This window comes from Corapipo altera, unplaced genomic scaffold, assembly GCF_003945725.1.
Source record: "Corapipo altera isolate COAL_440 unplaced genomic scaffold, ASM394572v1 52, whole genome shotgun sequence".
In the NCBI taxonomy this organism is placed as follows: domain Eukaryota; kingdom Metazoa; phylum Chordata; class Aves; order Passeriformes; family Pipridae; genus Corapipo; species Corapipo altera.
Window position 1 is genome coordinate 541,576 of NW_020884930.1, and position 15,941 is coordinate 557,516.

Genomic DNA, 15,941 nt, shown 5'->3' on the forward strand with positions numbered 1-15,941 from the left:
GAGAGGAAAGAGCCTCAAGTTTTGCTTGGGGAAGTTTAGATTAGATACTACGAAGAATGTCTTCGCTGACAGGGTTGTCAGGCATTGGAACAGGCTGCCCAGGGTAGTGGTTAAGTCACTATCCCTGGAGGTATTTAAAAGATAGGGCACTTAGGGATAAGGTGGGCTTGGCAGTGCTAGGTTAACAGTTGGACTTGATTATCTTAAAGATCTTTTCCAAGTTAAATTATTCTATGACTTGTCTATGGCCAGTTTGTTTAAGTATTCCCTACCTTGGTCATCTGGAGCTGAACATAAGTCTTCCTTTGCCTGAATGAAATGTGTGGAGTAGTCATATCTCATACTGATATATGTCTCTTTAAGACAAAGTGTTATTATCTATTCTTTGAATCATAGAATCTTTACGGTTACAGCAGAAAGAAAGAATTTAAAATGATAGATAGTCTATAAATGTTCATCTTTCTTATTTAAGTCTTAATATCGCAAGATAGGATGCTACTCAGGTCTTGCTTCGTCATACTCCATAAGCCAGTGTATCTATCTAGTTTATCAGTGCTTCCCTTATCAAAAGATTCTCCTTTTCAAAATCTCTGATGATTAAGTGTTGCTTTATTTCAAGAGAGTTTTTTTACCTCATCAGACTCTTACTTTCTTTTCCCTATTTCTTATGTCAAATAAAGTCAAAATATTCACAGGACCACGACAAAAGGTAAGATTGTATTGCAGAATTCATTTTAGAGAAGTTCACACACATATGTTTGCAGTGTCAGGGCCCAAATAAATAAACAAGGACTTCTAACCACTTGGGGTACTTAGAATATATCAGGTGTTGTTTTTATATTTGACGTTGCGTCTTTTATCATGGTTGCTTTTATCAAGTCCAGATAAAGCTGTACATAAATTGTGTGACTTTCAGCTATAAAAATGCAATAATAACATCTATTTAATAATAATGAAAGGCAAGTTTAGCCTTCAGAAAATCTATTGGTATGCTAAGGTCCGTGTATTTATCCCCTGTTGACTGCAGGACTGAATCACATGGCTGTGAGACAGTCATGCAGAGAGCTGGACAAGATAAACTCAGTAGTTAGACATCCACCACTACCCCACTTCAATAGACATTGGAGGGGGGGTGAACAAATTTTGTAAACCTTCTGTAAGAACTCCAAATATTTCTGTCTGTATAGAACATGACGATTGCGTCACCTCACCAAGTATCTTGAAAGAAAATTAAAATCTGTGGCATATCAGCAATTTTTTTTTCCCCACAAAGATGGAAATCCCACGTATACAGCATTTGTAAGCCAGATAAATTCATAAGCAATGGTTTAGAACCAAAATATAGATATTTTATTGTTTCTTGGGAAAAATGCTTGTCTTTATATTAAATGATAATATCCTTAACAAAATTTTATTTAGAAGGGTTTTGCCTTTATTTTCCTTCCCAGCTAAATTTTCACTAATACATATCTTGTAATTTTCATATGGGTTGCAGATTTTAGGAACTTTGTTGCTCCCACATCATTGAAACTAAGATTGGCTCTTTAAGAGTTCCTTTTACCAAGGAGGGGAAAATAACTGCCTAGTAAGAAACACTGCTTTTCATTTTTAAATCTTCCGCTGCTGAAATAATGTTAAGCAGTGGATATTACTCTTTTTTTTTCCTAAAGATGGTCTGGAGAGGAAGTGCTAAAGCAAAGAAAAGTTTCATGAATGTTTAAAGCAGACCTAGCTTCTGCTGTCACTGGGGAAAACAATCCAAACTATAGAACCTTAAAGAAGGTCAGGTTGGTGGTACATATGACAAAATGCAACATGAAAAATGTTCTGTATTCATCATGTTCTTTAAAATCTGTGACATTCTTCAAAAGAAAACTGTTTTGCTTACTTGAGAGAAAATGAAAGGTTATTCACTCTCGAGCTCTTATTGTGCCTCCAACCCTGAAATGCTATGTGGCTTTTGATAAATAACTTAATTTCCACGTTTCAAAAATAAGATTGTTTTGGGTTTCCAGTATGCAAAATATTTTGAAGACATTACTAGAATGCCTTGTGGTTTGTTGGTTTGGTTATTTTATCCCATTTTCTATCTATCTTATAACTTTTTCCATATTTCAGTGAGAAATGTTCATGATGTTGCATGTAATTGTACCCGGATTTTCCTCAAAAATTTTTCTCCACTTGTAGACCTACTGTTTGGTTTCAAATGCTGGTAGATGGGGTGTTTGTGTGTTTTTCTATTTGTAATATACACAAGTTCACTTCCTAACTATTTCTCTTTTGTCTTCTGAAAGTAAATTTTCCCTTTTGAATAGAACAACCCATACAGTGAGGAAAGTGACCTGCTCCTTTTTTTTAGGATAGCAAAATGAAACAACTGGTAAAAAAAGTATCCTGACATTAGAAGTTCGCTACTTTTATGAAGATCTCTTTGTGTTTCTAGGGTACAGACTGTACATGAAATTAGTGGATTGTTTCCTATATATGATGGCACAGACGGAGATCTAGACTGTAGAATTTCAGTACATCTGATTTTAGGTGTCACTCATTTCATAAAAAGGAAAACTTCCAGAGAATGAAGGACTTGACTGACTGTGAAAATATCACAGACTCTCTTCCACTGTCTCTCTATGTTGGCTTTGAGATGTAAATCATGGCTGAAGGGAGGGCTCCAGGCTTTGAAAAGTGTAAAGCATTTTCTGTTTCTGGTGAGTTCTTGAGAGTGCACGGGCAAAACTGAGATTTCATGCTTTATTCCTCTTCTTTTATTTTTAAATAACTATATTCCTTGAGGATTCAGAAAGCATACCTTATGTGTCCCCTAAAATCCCAGCAAGCCGGCAGTTGGTTTGCAGAAGGATGACACACACTAGTATATTAGTAGACTATCATTTTATGCCAGGTATTGATGCTATTAAAATATTTATTTATATATAATTTTATAACATATATTCACTTAGTTCTTGAGTGCAAGTACATTAAAAATGTGTCTGCAAAGCATAGATTCCTTCATCTTATTGAAGGAAACTGGTGTTTATTAATGAGTTGGGAAGTGGTTAAAGCATCTTGGACTCAACTCTCTTTTATGTTTGCTGAAACATTTTGCATTCACACCTGTAATCACAGAAAGTAGTCACTCTCCGCAACTGCAGTTTGGAATTTCACAGACATGACTGGACACGGAAGACAAATTTACTTTTTGATGATACTTTAGAAATGCTTCAGTATCAATGCTGATATTGTTATCCTTGAATTCTTCCCTGCCTCATCTCTGCTTATCTTCCATTTCAGCGAACCTGAAAGAAGCCCTGTACGGTGGAATGGTACCTATGCAGAATTCTTTATGTACAGAGTTTTCCAAAACACTCAAAATGAGTGAGGAAAGAAAGATTTACAGCAAAGCTATTGGTAGCAATCATTGCATAGAAGAGAAGAACTTTAGCTTGGTAGAAGATCGAAAACTTTGGCTTGACAGATAGTAGTTTTTTTTTTTTTTTTTTTTTTTTTTACTAGGTAAAACTCTATTAGGAAAGTGAATTACAGAGATTATTTTTGGGGTTTTTTTTGGGGTGTTTCTTTTGAGTTTTGTTGTTGTTGTTTTTTCAAAATTCTTCACCATTTCCCTTTTCTTTCTCATATTTTTTAGGGGAAAAAATACAGCATAAGTAGAAAATGTGAAGTATTTCAGTCCAATCTTTTGAGGCAGCTCACTGAGACCAAGGGTTCAAGATAAGAAAAAAAAAAGGTTAAATATTAAATATTTTCACCTGAAAGGTGTTAGTGCCAAAGAATACACTCAATTAGTTTTAACATGAAAAAATAGGGTAATTAGAGTATTAGCTTTTTCTCCACAAATAACATCAATTTACAAGAAATTGATTTATTTTATTTCCTTTTAAAATAGAATTTGACTGCAGTTTTTTAGCTGACCTTGCTTCTATTTCTGAAAAAGAATTGTTTCCAAGCACACTGTTAAAAGTAAATTAATGCTTTTAGCTGTGTATGTTTAGCTGAATCAGCACAAGTATTGCTGAGCTGATGACACCTCCTATGTACATAGAGGAGCTGAAATCCAGCACTTAATGAGGTTCTCCCTAATCTTTTGGCAAGTAAAGGAATAGGTAAAAGTTTTCCTAAGTTGCTGTCATAGGAAATTGAAAGAGGATGTATCTATTATCCTATCACTATCTTTGTGCCAATATAGTTTAAAATAGTCAGTAATACTTTCCATTTCCCAGTGTTTATAAGCCAGCTGAAGACAATTGTGCAGAGGTGAAAAATCACCATGGAAGTTTCCAGTTGAACACCAACTGAATCTCTCCGTGGCATTTACAAAGGAAATAATGCTGAGCTTTTTTGAATGCTATAGGTGAAGAAGAAAAAGAGCCAGTGAAACCCAGTGGCAGTAATCTTTGGGTTTATAGTAAAATCCTAAACCTGTGTATATTCTGAATTTGTGACAAGTAATATGTGAGCTTCATCTGGAGGATGGTCCCAGTAGCCGCCTCTATGTGCTTAGATCTTGAGACTCATTTCAGCACAGTGAGCATCAAACCCATTGAAGAGACTAGGATACCCCAGCAGGAATGCACTTCAGAACTTTGGCTGATTCATGTTCAAATGAGAGTGTGACTGTGGAAAACGTGATCTAATCTGCTTTGCAAACAAATGCTAAAAGTTATCCTTTCCTTACTTATCTACAGTATAAAGTATAACTTTAATACTGCAGCTGATTACTTTTTGCATCTCATTAGGATGAAGAGTTGCCTTTACAGCAAAGAGAAAAATACACATACGTAGAAGATTTTATTAAGACAATAATTTCTGCTCTTATACATGATTCAGATAGAACTTATACTCCCTAATAGTTTCATTCTTTTCTCTTTTTTCCTATTTGCCTTCGAATTCTTCTTTACTTCATTGCAGCCCCGTGAGTATGCTATCATCATTGCTGGTCACAGGTCACAGGTTTTTCACTAACTCAACAATGCAAGGTTTGAGGGCTTGTCAGATCTTTTCTAGATTTACCTTTACTGTCCTTGAGCTTACTACAGCTTCTTTTAGTTAACAGAGCAAATTGTCCATTAGTTAGGTAACTTATACCTGAGTTTAGCTTTGTGAAATAGTCGGATTTTAGTCTATAAAACTTATATCATACTTATAAAGGTTCAACAATACTAGGTGATTATTGCTTAACCAAACTTGAGGGTCAACAAGAAAAGAAAGTGGTCAAACAGGTGGAAAACACAAAAGTGGAATTACAGCTAAAAGAGAAAGGAACTCCAAGAAATAACCTTGAAACATCCTGAACAGGGAGGACTTACGCTTGAGAAACATTGATGGTTGATCTCAGGACCCAATCATACACTGAAGGTGTGCTGATCAGCAGAGAAAGGGATAGATACTTGAAAGACTCCATGTATTATTTCTAACTACACCATTACTGGGAACGAGCTCTAACTGTATAATTCAGGCTGAAAGTGTTAACATTATTGTAACCAGATAAGATCTTCAGTAGTTTCTTTGTTTCATGTATAGGGTGTCTCTACCCAAATAGCATGAGCGCTGCTACAACTGAAATCAGGAGACTTTATCAAGCTATTAACAGCAGCTACCTAAGCAATATCTAAATTCATATTTATATCTTCCTTGCAGAAAACTGAGGAGATCATTACTTGAAAGGAAACTCAAATGACTTTATGAAAAGGAAGAAAGGACAGAATTACCCTCAAAACCCATTAGTGAAACACTTTGTGAATTTTCCTGTTTGGCACATGAGACTTTCTATTATGTAGGTCAGATATAAGGCAGGTAGCAGGCTAACGCAGAGACTTAGATGTCATTAGGATCCAAAATAGACATTTCTTAGAGAAAAAGAATAATTTCTACAATGAACTACATTTCATAATCTGCCAGTTGGTCGTATAACAGTTGTATCTCATATAGACTCCAAAAATGAAGGTGTGGATGGGGAAATAGGTATTTTTTCCAGAATATAGGTATTCTCCTGTATTTTCTTCTCATCAGAAGCTCTGCATAATGCTTTCTGATAAGATTTTGTACTTATCTTGCCATTTGACCTTACTTGTTTATGTTAATCTGAAACACTTTACTTGCTTACAGTATGTTTATCTGAAACACCACATCCCAAACTCACCATGAGATGTGGACGTTCCAGAAGTTTCATCTGCAGATGCCATTAAGTGTATTGTTTTCCCATGATTTTAATTTTTGTTTGATATTTAACAATGAAGAAGCCCTATATGAAAGCAGCATGTTTCACTCTAAAAACAAACAAAACCAGAAGTTTTAATTTCTGATTATAAAACTGGAAATATAATTGCAATATTAAAGTGTAAAACCAGAAAAGGCAGACATAAAAAAAAAACCCTGAAAACTTGATTTCAATCTATTTGAGCAATAATTTAAGAATTTTATTGGAGGAAGAGGTGTTATATCTCATTTGAATGAAACTAAGATTCATTGTATCCCTTTTAATCATGACATATGAACTGGAATCTTAACCCTCTGCAGATTTTTTTTTCCAGAACATGGAAAATTCTGGTTACTGCCTGCTGCAGCAAGGTCCCAAATGATTCAGCTTTCAAGAAACTTAAGGAACCTTTCTTTTGACTGTATGCAATATATGTAGAATGTCAACTTACTTGATTACAAACATCTTTGATAAAGAAAGGGGGACTTTGGAGGACTGATTCTGATATATGTATTTACATGTTGCCCTTAAACGCATTGCACTAGAAAATACAGCATCAGATTCTTAATCAGAGCAATTGTTGAGCAGTGGCGTAGTAAACTAAATGGAAATGGTAAATCAAGTTGGGAAGAAATTTACAAATTTATTAATACATGTTTTTAGTCCTTCATAGAAACCATGCATGATGTTCTGATAGCGCAGATAGCAAACTTGGCATTTGGAGTGTGCTACAGGGTTTTTTTTTCCAAATTACCATTTTGCTATAGTTTGACACTTCGGGGATTTTAGCCATCAAAAAAAAAAGTTCAAAACAAAAAGCCCAAAACAAAAAGCCTTGAGAATGTCTTACTGAAGATTTATTGCAGTTCTACAAAATGTTATTGGAATGAGAAATAAAAACCAAGCTCTCCATACCAGTAAATTTATATCTATAATGGTGATCCTCCTTCAGATAAGTTTCCATATTCGAAATGGGAAATCAGGGCTTCTGTCACAGTTTAGTAGTCATAACTAGTGGAAATTTGTTTCTACATTTAATTTTTCTATTACTGAACATTTTCTATGAATAAATGTTTATTAAAGAGTTGAATTTTTCCTTATGTTTTCAATAATGCTCATTAAATATCTGATGCTAAGCCTAAAAGATTTGTTACCTATACAGATTTTTTTCTCTACTATATTTCCAATATGCATATTTTACATAATACTGTGAATGTGTTCCATTTTGCATTGCATATATAAGAACCTTAAAGAACCATTCCTGCAGTTAAAAGATATATTTCACATGCACAGTTAGTACCACTTTAGAACTATTGCATATACTGGAAAAGGGCTAAACACATGGATTTTCTTTGGAATTAACAAGAACTATATTACTCACTTTTGAAAAGGAAGGTTGGCCAAAATTTTGTTCCATTCTTCAATAGATTGCACTATTCTATTCTACTATAACAACTGTTATAGTAGAAGATCACACATGGTAGAACAAAACAACTAGAGCTACATAATACAAATAATAACAAGGTTTCAGATAATATAATTTTAATTATGAAAATGGTCAGATTCATTACTCTTTAATGGAAACTTAAAGAAGAGATTTTCATGTAACTTGGATATTTAGAGCTTATTGTCAGATTTTTTTCAATTCAAGTAAATGGTGTCATCAAATAAAACTATTCTTTTTCTTATCTCTCTAAGCTTGTGACTTAATTTTTTTAGATAAAGTTTTGATGCCTAGTAAATGATGTGCAATTAATCTATCTTTTGTAAGCTCTATTTGATCAGGAAGAATAACTGGAAATGTCCTTTGAGTTCCTGTGAGCTGCTGCAGGATTTTGTAGTCAGAATTTGTTTACAATACAAATATATTTGGGCAAGATCACATCACAATAGGGAGGATGCTGCACTGCAAGTGTGTTAGTTATACTTCTCTTCCAGCAATCTTATTTACACATAATTAAAAGTTATTAATGCAAGAAAAATTAATAGGTCCAAGGCTTTCTCACTCTTCAGAAGAGATATTGCCTCATTCTGCCATGCATCAATTTTCCTTTCTACAAGGTATTCTGTTAATTCTACCAACTTCACTAGATAAGAATTACTTCATATTGGACATGTTATTTCTGGTTGAATGCATTGATCTGGCACGTTGTGATGAAACATAGAACTGCAGAACTCCCTCATGCTTCTGGACGACCATCCATATATATTAATTTAAATTTTTCAGGAAAACTACTGAGATCAGTAAATGAACTTTTATCTTCTTTCTGCCCCTGGTATAATTGTTCATGTAAATACATCTCTTTTCAAAGGATCTCTGGATACACAAGTTCAAAGATAATTTCCATTTTCTTTCATACAGTTCTTTTCTTCATTAATAAATTCTTCATCAACCCATTTTTTCTGGTCCCTTCATCAAGGGAAGTCCTAGACATACAGATGTACCTTAAAAGATCTTTAAATTGCCCTTAGCCTGAACTGTGAAACAAACAACAAAAGAGGAGTGAGAGTTCAAAGGTGCTAAAGCAAAGACAAACCTTTTTAGTGTCAGTTTTTCTCGTTTTTCTAACTGTATCTGGATAAAAACATCCAAATATTTTTTAAATATTTAAATATTTATTTCCTCAGAATAATCCTTTTAAATAGACATATTTTTTTTCATCTTTCTTAAGCCATATCTGTACCAAGGGGTTTCCTCTGTCTAAATTGTTCTGACAAAATCACCATTGGAGTTCCAATACATTAAGGTAACCTGGTTACACCACTTCTCCCAAAGACAGAACAAAGGAGAGGAAGCTTCTTAAAAAGTAGAATTTTTCTGGCCTAGCATTGCCATGTTTTAGGTTGAATATTAATATAGCACAAAAGCTGGCAGTAAAGACCTTGCCTGAAAAACAAAAAGGTTTTTATGTAATGTGTGGCGCATTTTCATTGCAGCAGAGTACATTGTACACCAATTAAAGATAATAATAATTGAGATTCACTTTTTGCTCTTATTATGGATTCCTCTTACAAAAACTATGTAAAAGAATTTTTTTTTTAATAATCAAAGAAAATAGAACATTTAATGAAGAAACTATTTTTTTTGGGGAATTTTTTCTAAAGTAAGAACTCCTCCTCAGTATTTAACTTTATTTCCATATTTTCTAGAAATCTCAAAGCTTGATTTATATTTTATTTCCCTAGTATATGATTCCCTGTTTTACCTTTCCCCCCTCCACTTCCCTTTTTGTTTCCCTCTCCCATTCCTGGAAAAAAGTTCTCAAGTTGAACTGTCCTGCTGATCTGTTTTCCATCCAGGATATGGTATCCTTTCTCCCTCTTATGCTGTCAGTCACACCTTCTTTTAAATTAAAGTTTCTGCAAAATCAATGTTTTTGTCAATCTGACAAGTCATTGGCACAAAAACATTATATGTTGATCTATTTCAAGATATTTCCATTCATTTCCTCTTAAAAGGGAGATGATGGTAGATGTTCAGAACAACTTTAAATTTTTATTTTTTCTCCTCATCTTTCTAGGAGTCCCACTTAGTTAAAAATCATTCCTCTATGATCTCTTCTTAATATCTCATTTGAATAAGAATATTTTTTATTTTTTTTTTAATTAACTGTTTTAATTTATCAATATGATGGGTACCTTTCTGTTTATATTAGTTTTCTATGCTGCTATATTTAGACCTAGTCATGGCAATGCTAACAAAAATAGCAATTACCTTGCTTCTCACTATCTCTTTGTGTTAAGCTGCTTGTTTCTCTGTAGGATACCTAGTTATACATTTGACTTAATTCTTTTCCTAATGGGATTAATAGTAGTTGCAATCTAATTCTGTAGTGTTACTTCTGTATCAAGAGGAACTTCAGAAAATTATGTCCCTTCTTATGTGTTTTAATATATCTGTTCCTATAAAAATGAACATGTAAAATACATTCATCCCTTTCCAAAAACCTCACTAGATTTTTAAAAAGCTAACAAAGATCTAGACTCACACTGAATTCTCAAAACTATTAAAACCTAAGATGTTTCATCACATCTGGGACTAGTTAAGATAATTATTTTTCTTTATACTTTCCCCAAAATCATGATTTGATGGGTTTGCCTTAACATCTATTTGACTTCAAAGAATACTTAAGACGGAAAACTCCTGCATCTCAAAACTGCATCAGCTGATTTAGAAGAATCCTTGTGATGCAAAATGCTGAAGTCTTGGATTTTGATTCCTTTCTGTCTCTGTGAAGATACACAGAAGGAATAAACTTACTGTACAAAAAAGAGTACTGTCCAGTGGGATGACTCAAACTCTTTTTTAGAAAAAACCCCAACCCATCTACTAAAAAACCCACCCCCCACTCCCAAGGACAAAACAATTCAATGTTGTTTTAATAATATTTTAAGGTTGTCTGCTAGCAGGAATTTTTAGTTAGTTTCTAGTAGAATGTGCATTTTTTCCTTTGAATTTCTATATTGGTCATTCCAAGCAGCAAACATGAATACATGATGAAACACTTGGGGTTTTTTTGACTCAGACTTCTATATTATTAGGTTTATTAAAAATGCTTACATATGTTTTCATTTATATCATACCCACACTGACTAGGCAGCAGCAAACATTAGATCGGATTTAAGCAAATATGACCTACATAGACATCACTGCTAAACTGAGGAACATGGAAAAAGGATATGGATATTTGGGGAATATAAAGCAGTGCAATCAGACTTCTTAAATGTAGGTCAGAAATCCCAGTACTGCTATAATAATACAAATTGGTCAATTTAAAGCTATTCGGTAAATAGGTCTCTCTGCATGACAAAGCTAACATTATCCCCAAGGGAGACCAGCACTTATTCTCAGCATGTGCTGCAAGTGAAATGAATCTAAAATTTAGAGGAAAAAATGCATGTATTCAAAGTTAGTAATTAAATAAGTGTCTTTGCTTTTTACTTTTTCCTAATTCTTTGAAACTGATATGAAACCAGATGTGTCAAACTATGGAAAAGTTAATGTAAACCTGATATAGTAAAAAAAAATGGAAGTTATTTGACTGTGTGAATCAAACAGGTATTAGAAAATTTCTGTACAAGCAGTTGTGTGTTATGAATTAAAAATAAAATAAAGAAAGAGGAGATGATTTATTAAAAAGAATTAATATTATTACTGAATGTATCCTTGTTGGTTACCCTGGTGAGAAAATTTGAGAGAACTGGGCATTGCTAGTCCACAGAATATATGAATAGAGTGGGGCAAAAAAAGTTAATAGTTTATGGAAATGAGATATACACTATGTAGGTCCTATACCAATTCTACCAGAATTTTATAGTAGGAGTAGAGTACAGCAGTTAAACTGTCTTTCAGTTTCCCAAGTAAAGCACTGGGAAGTAAAGCACTGCCTGCCTTCTAATTTTTTCTTTTTAGTTAGATGGTAGAGTCCTAACAGAATCGACTATTTTTTAGAAAGCCTTTCATCAGGGTAATCTTAGAAGCCACTATACAATTAAATAGATTACTAATAAAGATGAACAATTACATTGTGCTTAAGCAACAGATTATTAATGTCACATTCTTCTATGGGCAGATATTTTCTAAACTTCGAAAAAAAAATAAAGAAAAAATGTTGACCAAGCTTTTATTATTTAATAGCAAGTTTCACGGCATCTATACATTGTTGAAGGAAGAGTAAACCTAATACAAACTGAATAATTTTCAGTCTGTGGTGCCAGGGCTTCACTAGCTCTTGAACCAACTTATTTGGAAGCTAGGAACCTTGGGAGGGCCCAAGGTTGCTATCAATTAGCAAACTAAGAATGAAACCCAGCAATACAATTAAATTAGTTTGAGATCTGGAAAGAAGTCTCACACATCATGTGAAACAGCTCAATTTTGATCAGCTGATTCCAGTGATGATGAAAATAAAAGTAATAAAGGAGAAAAAGCAAACAAGTTTAAGACTGTGTTTGTGACCATCTCTAAAAAACATTATTTGGGGAACCTTATGTCTGCTGGGCTTAACCTGTCAATTTTATAAGAAAAAGGGTATGAAAAACTGAAAGACTGAACAAACCACTGAACTGACTTGACTGGATTCAGGAAACTATTTATAAACTCAGAAGAAATCAGATATTTATAAAGTACTGCCAATCAAGGAAATTTATTATTTAAGCTTTCTCAGCTTCTTATTTCTGGCTTCAGAAAATGAATCAGCCTGGCCTAGGCCATGAAAAGGTGTAGGAGGAAGCTAGGCTTTGTAAACAAAGGAGCTGGGCTTTGTGGAGGGTCAGTCAAGATGCCAATTAGATAACGGGTTTCCATGTAAGTAAAATGTTATATGTATATTTTACTGAAGGATGTCTTCCCTAATTAGTTGACCTGAAGTTGTTTGAAGGGCAGTAATTTTGCTTCTGCTTTCACATTAGCAATCAAACAAACCAGAAGAGGAAGAGGAGAAATTAAAATCTTGTTTTATGTCAAATAGCAAAAAGAGAACCTTGGTTTTAACTCTCCAGAGTAAGTTAGGTCACTCAAGGTTTGAGAATTATAATCTCCTAAGGGAAATTATGATCTTCTGCAGCCTGCATCCAGAATATATGAATGGACTCCATTTCAAACCGATAAGTCTAAGCACCTGTCAAGGCTTTTATACGTATTTTACTTAAATATATTAAAAATTTGAGAACTGTCTTAACAGGTTTAAGGGAGAAAGAGTCACTTGCAAGTGGACTGGATATGTGAAAAACAATAGTGATCTTAAACCAGCATATAAGATGAAAATTGAGTTTATTTCACAAAGCTTATAAAATAAAAATTGAGTTGAAGTTCACCATCGTGAGGGTCAGAGGATGCTTTTAGCATTTTTCCCACCAGTTGTGTCATTTCAGATAAACAAAGGCTGAGGTCCTAATTCATACTTGTGTTTAAAAGTACAAAACCTTCTTTACTCTCAGAGTCCAGCCAGTTTTTCGTATCTTTAAAAATAATTTGGAATACACAATAAATTATAACACCTAAGTAAGAAATAAAATGCATGTTATATGCCTGAAGTTTGTTGCCACAGTGCGCAACCTTCTGAAAGATAAACATTTTTTAAAGATTTTAACTTTATCTCTTCTCTGATTTGAACTCACCTTAAAAGAACCAACATGTAAAATAAAGCATTCATTATAAAGAAATTGTTGGGTTTTTTTGGGTAGTGCCTGGGAAATCCTTAGAGACATCAAAGAAGAAAACAAGTGATTCTGAGCAAAGTAATTTCTTTAGTACTTGTTTCCCATCTTCTTTAAAATTCCAGTGCTGTTTTAAACCTTTTCTTGAACAAGTATTTGTCATAAAATCTAAATAATAACCCACACAAAATAAACCTGGGATGGAGTTTTGCAAGCCGTCAACTTGCAACTATCCTGACAATACAAGCAATGGCTGAACTGGGTGACCTTTCCTTTTGTTAATACCAGTGTCCAAAATCTTTGTTACTAGTCTGATTTGCGATAAGAAATCCCAGTTTTACACAGCTACTGACAGTTTCCCCAAGAGATGCCTCTCATTAGTTCCAAGGTTTTGGTGCCTACTGACTTGTTGTTGGAATGAAAATGAGCAGAAAGGAAGATAATACAACTGTGGTCTTATTAAAAAACCATATTCAACTTCAAATCCAGTATAATTAGGTTTGTTTTAAGATTGTCTTTCCTATGTATGAGTCCCTTAGTGGATTTGGTCCTAAGGGCCTTCGACTAACTAGCAAGGTTGATTAGCTACAAATGAGAGAATACTTCATAAATCAAACATTAAATTCTTTTTATAATTGCTATGAGATTTTAATCCAGTTATACAATTTATTATGAGAGAATGTACAGAATATAATGTCTGGTTCATCTCTGTGAAAATTGAATTTCTGAAGTAGTACTGTTAAGATAAAAATACTATATTCAAATAACAACTCTTACCAGTGTTCCTCATAGTTTAGTTTGCTAGATGTTTTGTGTTAACTGAGAAACAATTACCACATAGTGCTGTCAATTTTACTTTCATCATGATGATCCTTACTGCCAAAATTTTAATTAGCTCCAACCTATCAGCCACTTTTGAGATTAGTTGTACTCCATGTGGCATCCTAACCAGGGTTAGGATGATTACTGTAGGAATTAAGTATAACACTCTGTCCCTTCAAGAAAGAGCTTACTCAAGAAACTAAAAAAGACCATGTACTTAAAATTCACCGATGAACTAGGGTGCTTCTCACAACAAGTTTCCCATAACCAAAGTCTGAATTTCTGTGACATTTCAGTCACAGCAGACTCACCCGTATGTCAACTGGTGACACTGAAATGAGTAACAAATCTAGCCTACATTTCACTGGCCCTGCAAAAAGAAAAAAGGAAGGCACCAGTGTGATTTTCTGACATACAAGTGAGCATTTTTTCCATTACTGTTAGAACTTCTACAATCCGAACTCTGTTGCCCTACAGAAATGTTAACAGCTTCAGGAGCTCACTTAAGACACTAGTTGTCAACATTAAAAGGTGGCACTGTAAATAATATTTGGAAACATAACTGTGTTTTAATTTGATGTTACCAAGCCAGACTCTCTATTCTTGTGCTGCTCAGATCTTCATCATAAATCACCTTTGCTGCCAAGCTCAATTTTCAAGGAGCCATTGACTGAATAAATAATTCCTTCCAACATAAACATCAAAACAAACTATCCCTTTACAAAGTTCAACAGATATAGGACATAAAAAGTCAGAAACAGGTGAAAACATTGAAGTCAAACTCATTAATACAGTAAGAAAGTTGTCACATCCAAGAAATCATAAATAGGTAAAACATAATTGCCTAAACTCTATTATTGAAGTTTCCTATTTTCATACCACCCCAAATCCCTCTGCCCGATTCCCAGAACATAGCTGTTTATTGCAAAACCTTTGTTTCTTGATTATTCAGTAGGCCTTTTGCTAATATTTTGCCAATATTTTTTACACCCGTATTACACTTCTGCTCAGCATAGCTGATCCTTTTTTGCATGGGAAGTAGAGTCAACAGATTATGTGGAAGCAGTGCAGGCTGGACATCTTTCCCTTAGGGCTGTGAGAGGCTTGAAAGACAGAAAATACCGAGCGTCTTTCTCAGTGATGGGCGTTATGGGAAAAGTTGATGATGGAGAAAGACCCCAGAAAACAGGAAGGATGCTAAAACAAGTCTCCTGGATGTTTACATTTCCAGTGCCTGAGGTCTTCTGCTTTTCTGCGGCATTTGCTGTTCTTTTCATAGCTGATATAGCACATGTGTAAGACATGCCCCATTATTGTCATGTGAATAAGTGTTACTGCTGTAAGAATCTATACAGAGTACAAAGAGCCAGAAAAGGCAATGTACCTGCAAACTGACCACACAATAAGAATTTATCACACTGTTCCTTTCATAGAATAGGGCTTCATCAGAACTCTTGTTGTTTATCAGTTTGTTTAACACTAGTTTTGTGCATCACTTAAATTAAAATAATGAGAAGAACAGCTAGAGTATCAGAAAGACAAAGATGGTGATTCATATAATATTGTACAATCTTAAACATCCACTCAACAGATTATGTGACTAATACATCTATTCTAGAACAAGCAGCAGTCACAAGTATAGAGGCCATGTTGCTGAGAACACAGCTGTGTTGGGCAGGACACGTCTCAAGGATGAAGGACCACCGCCTCCTTAAGATCTTGCTTTATGGTGAACTTGCCACTGGCT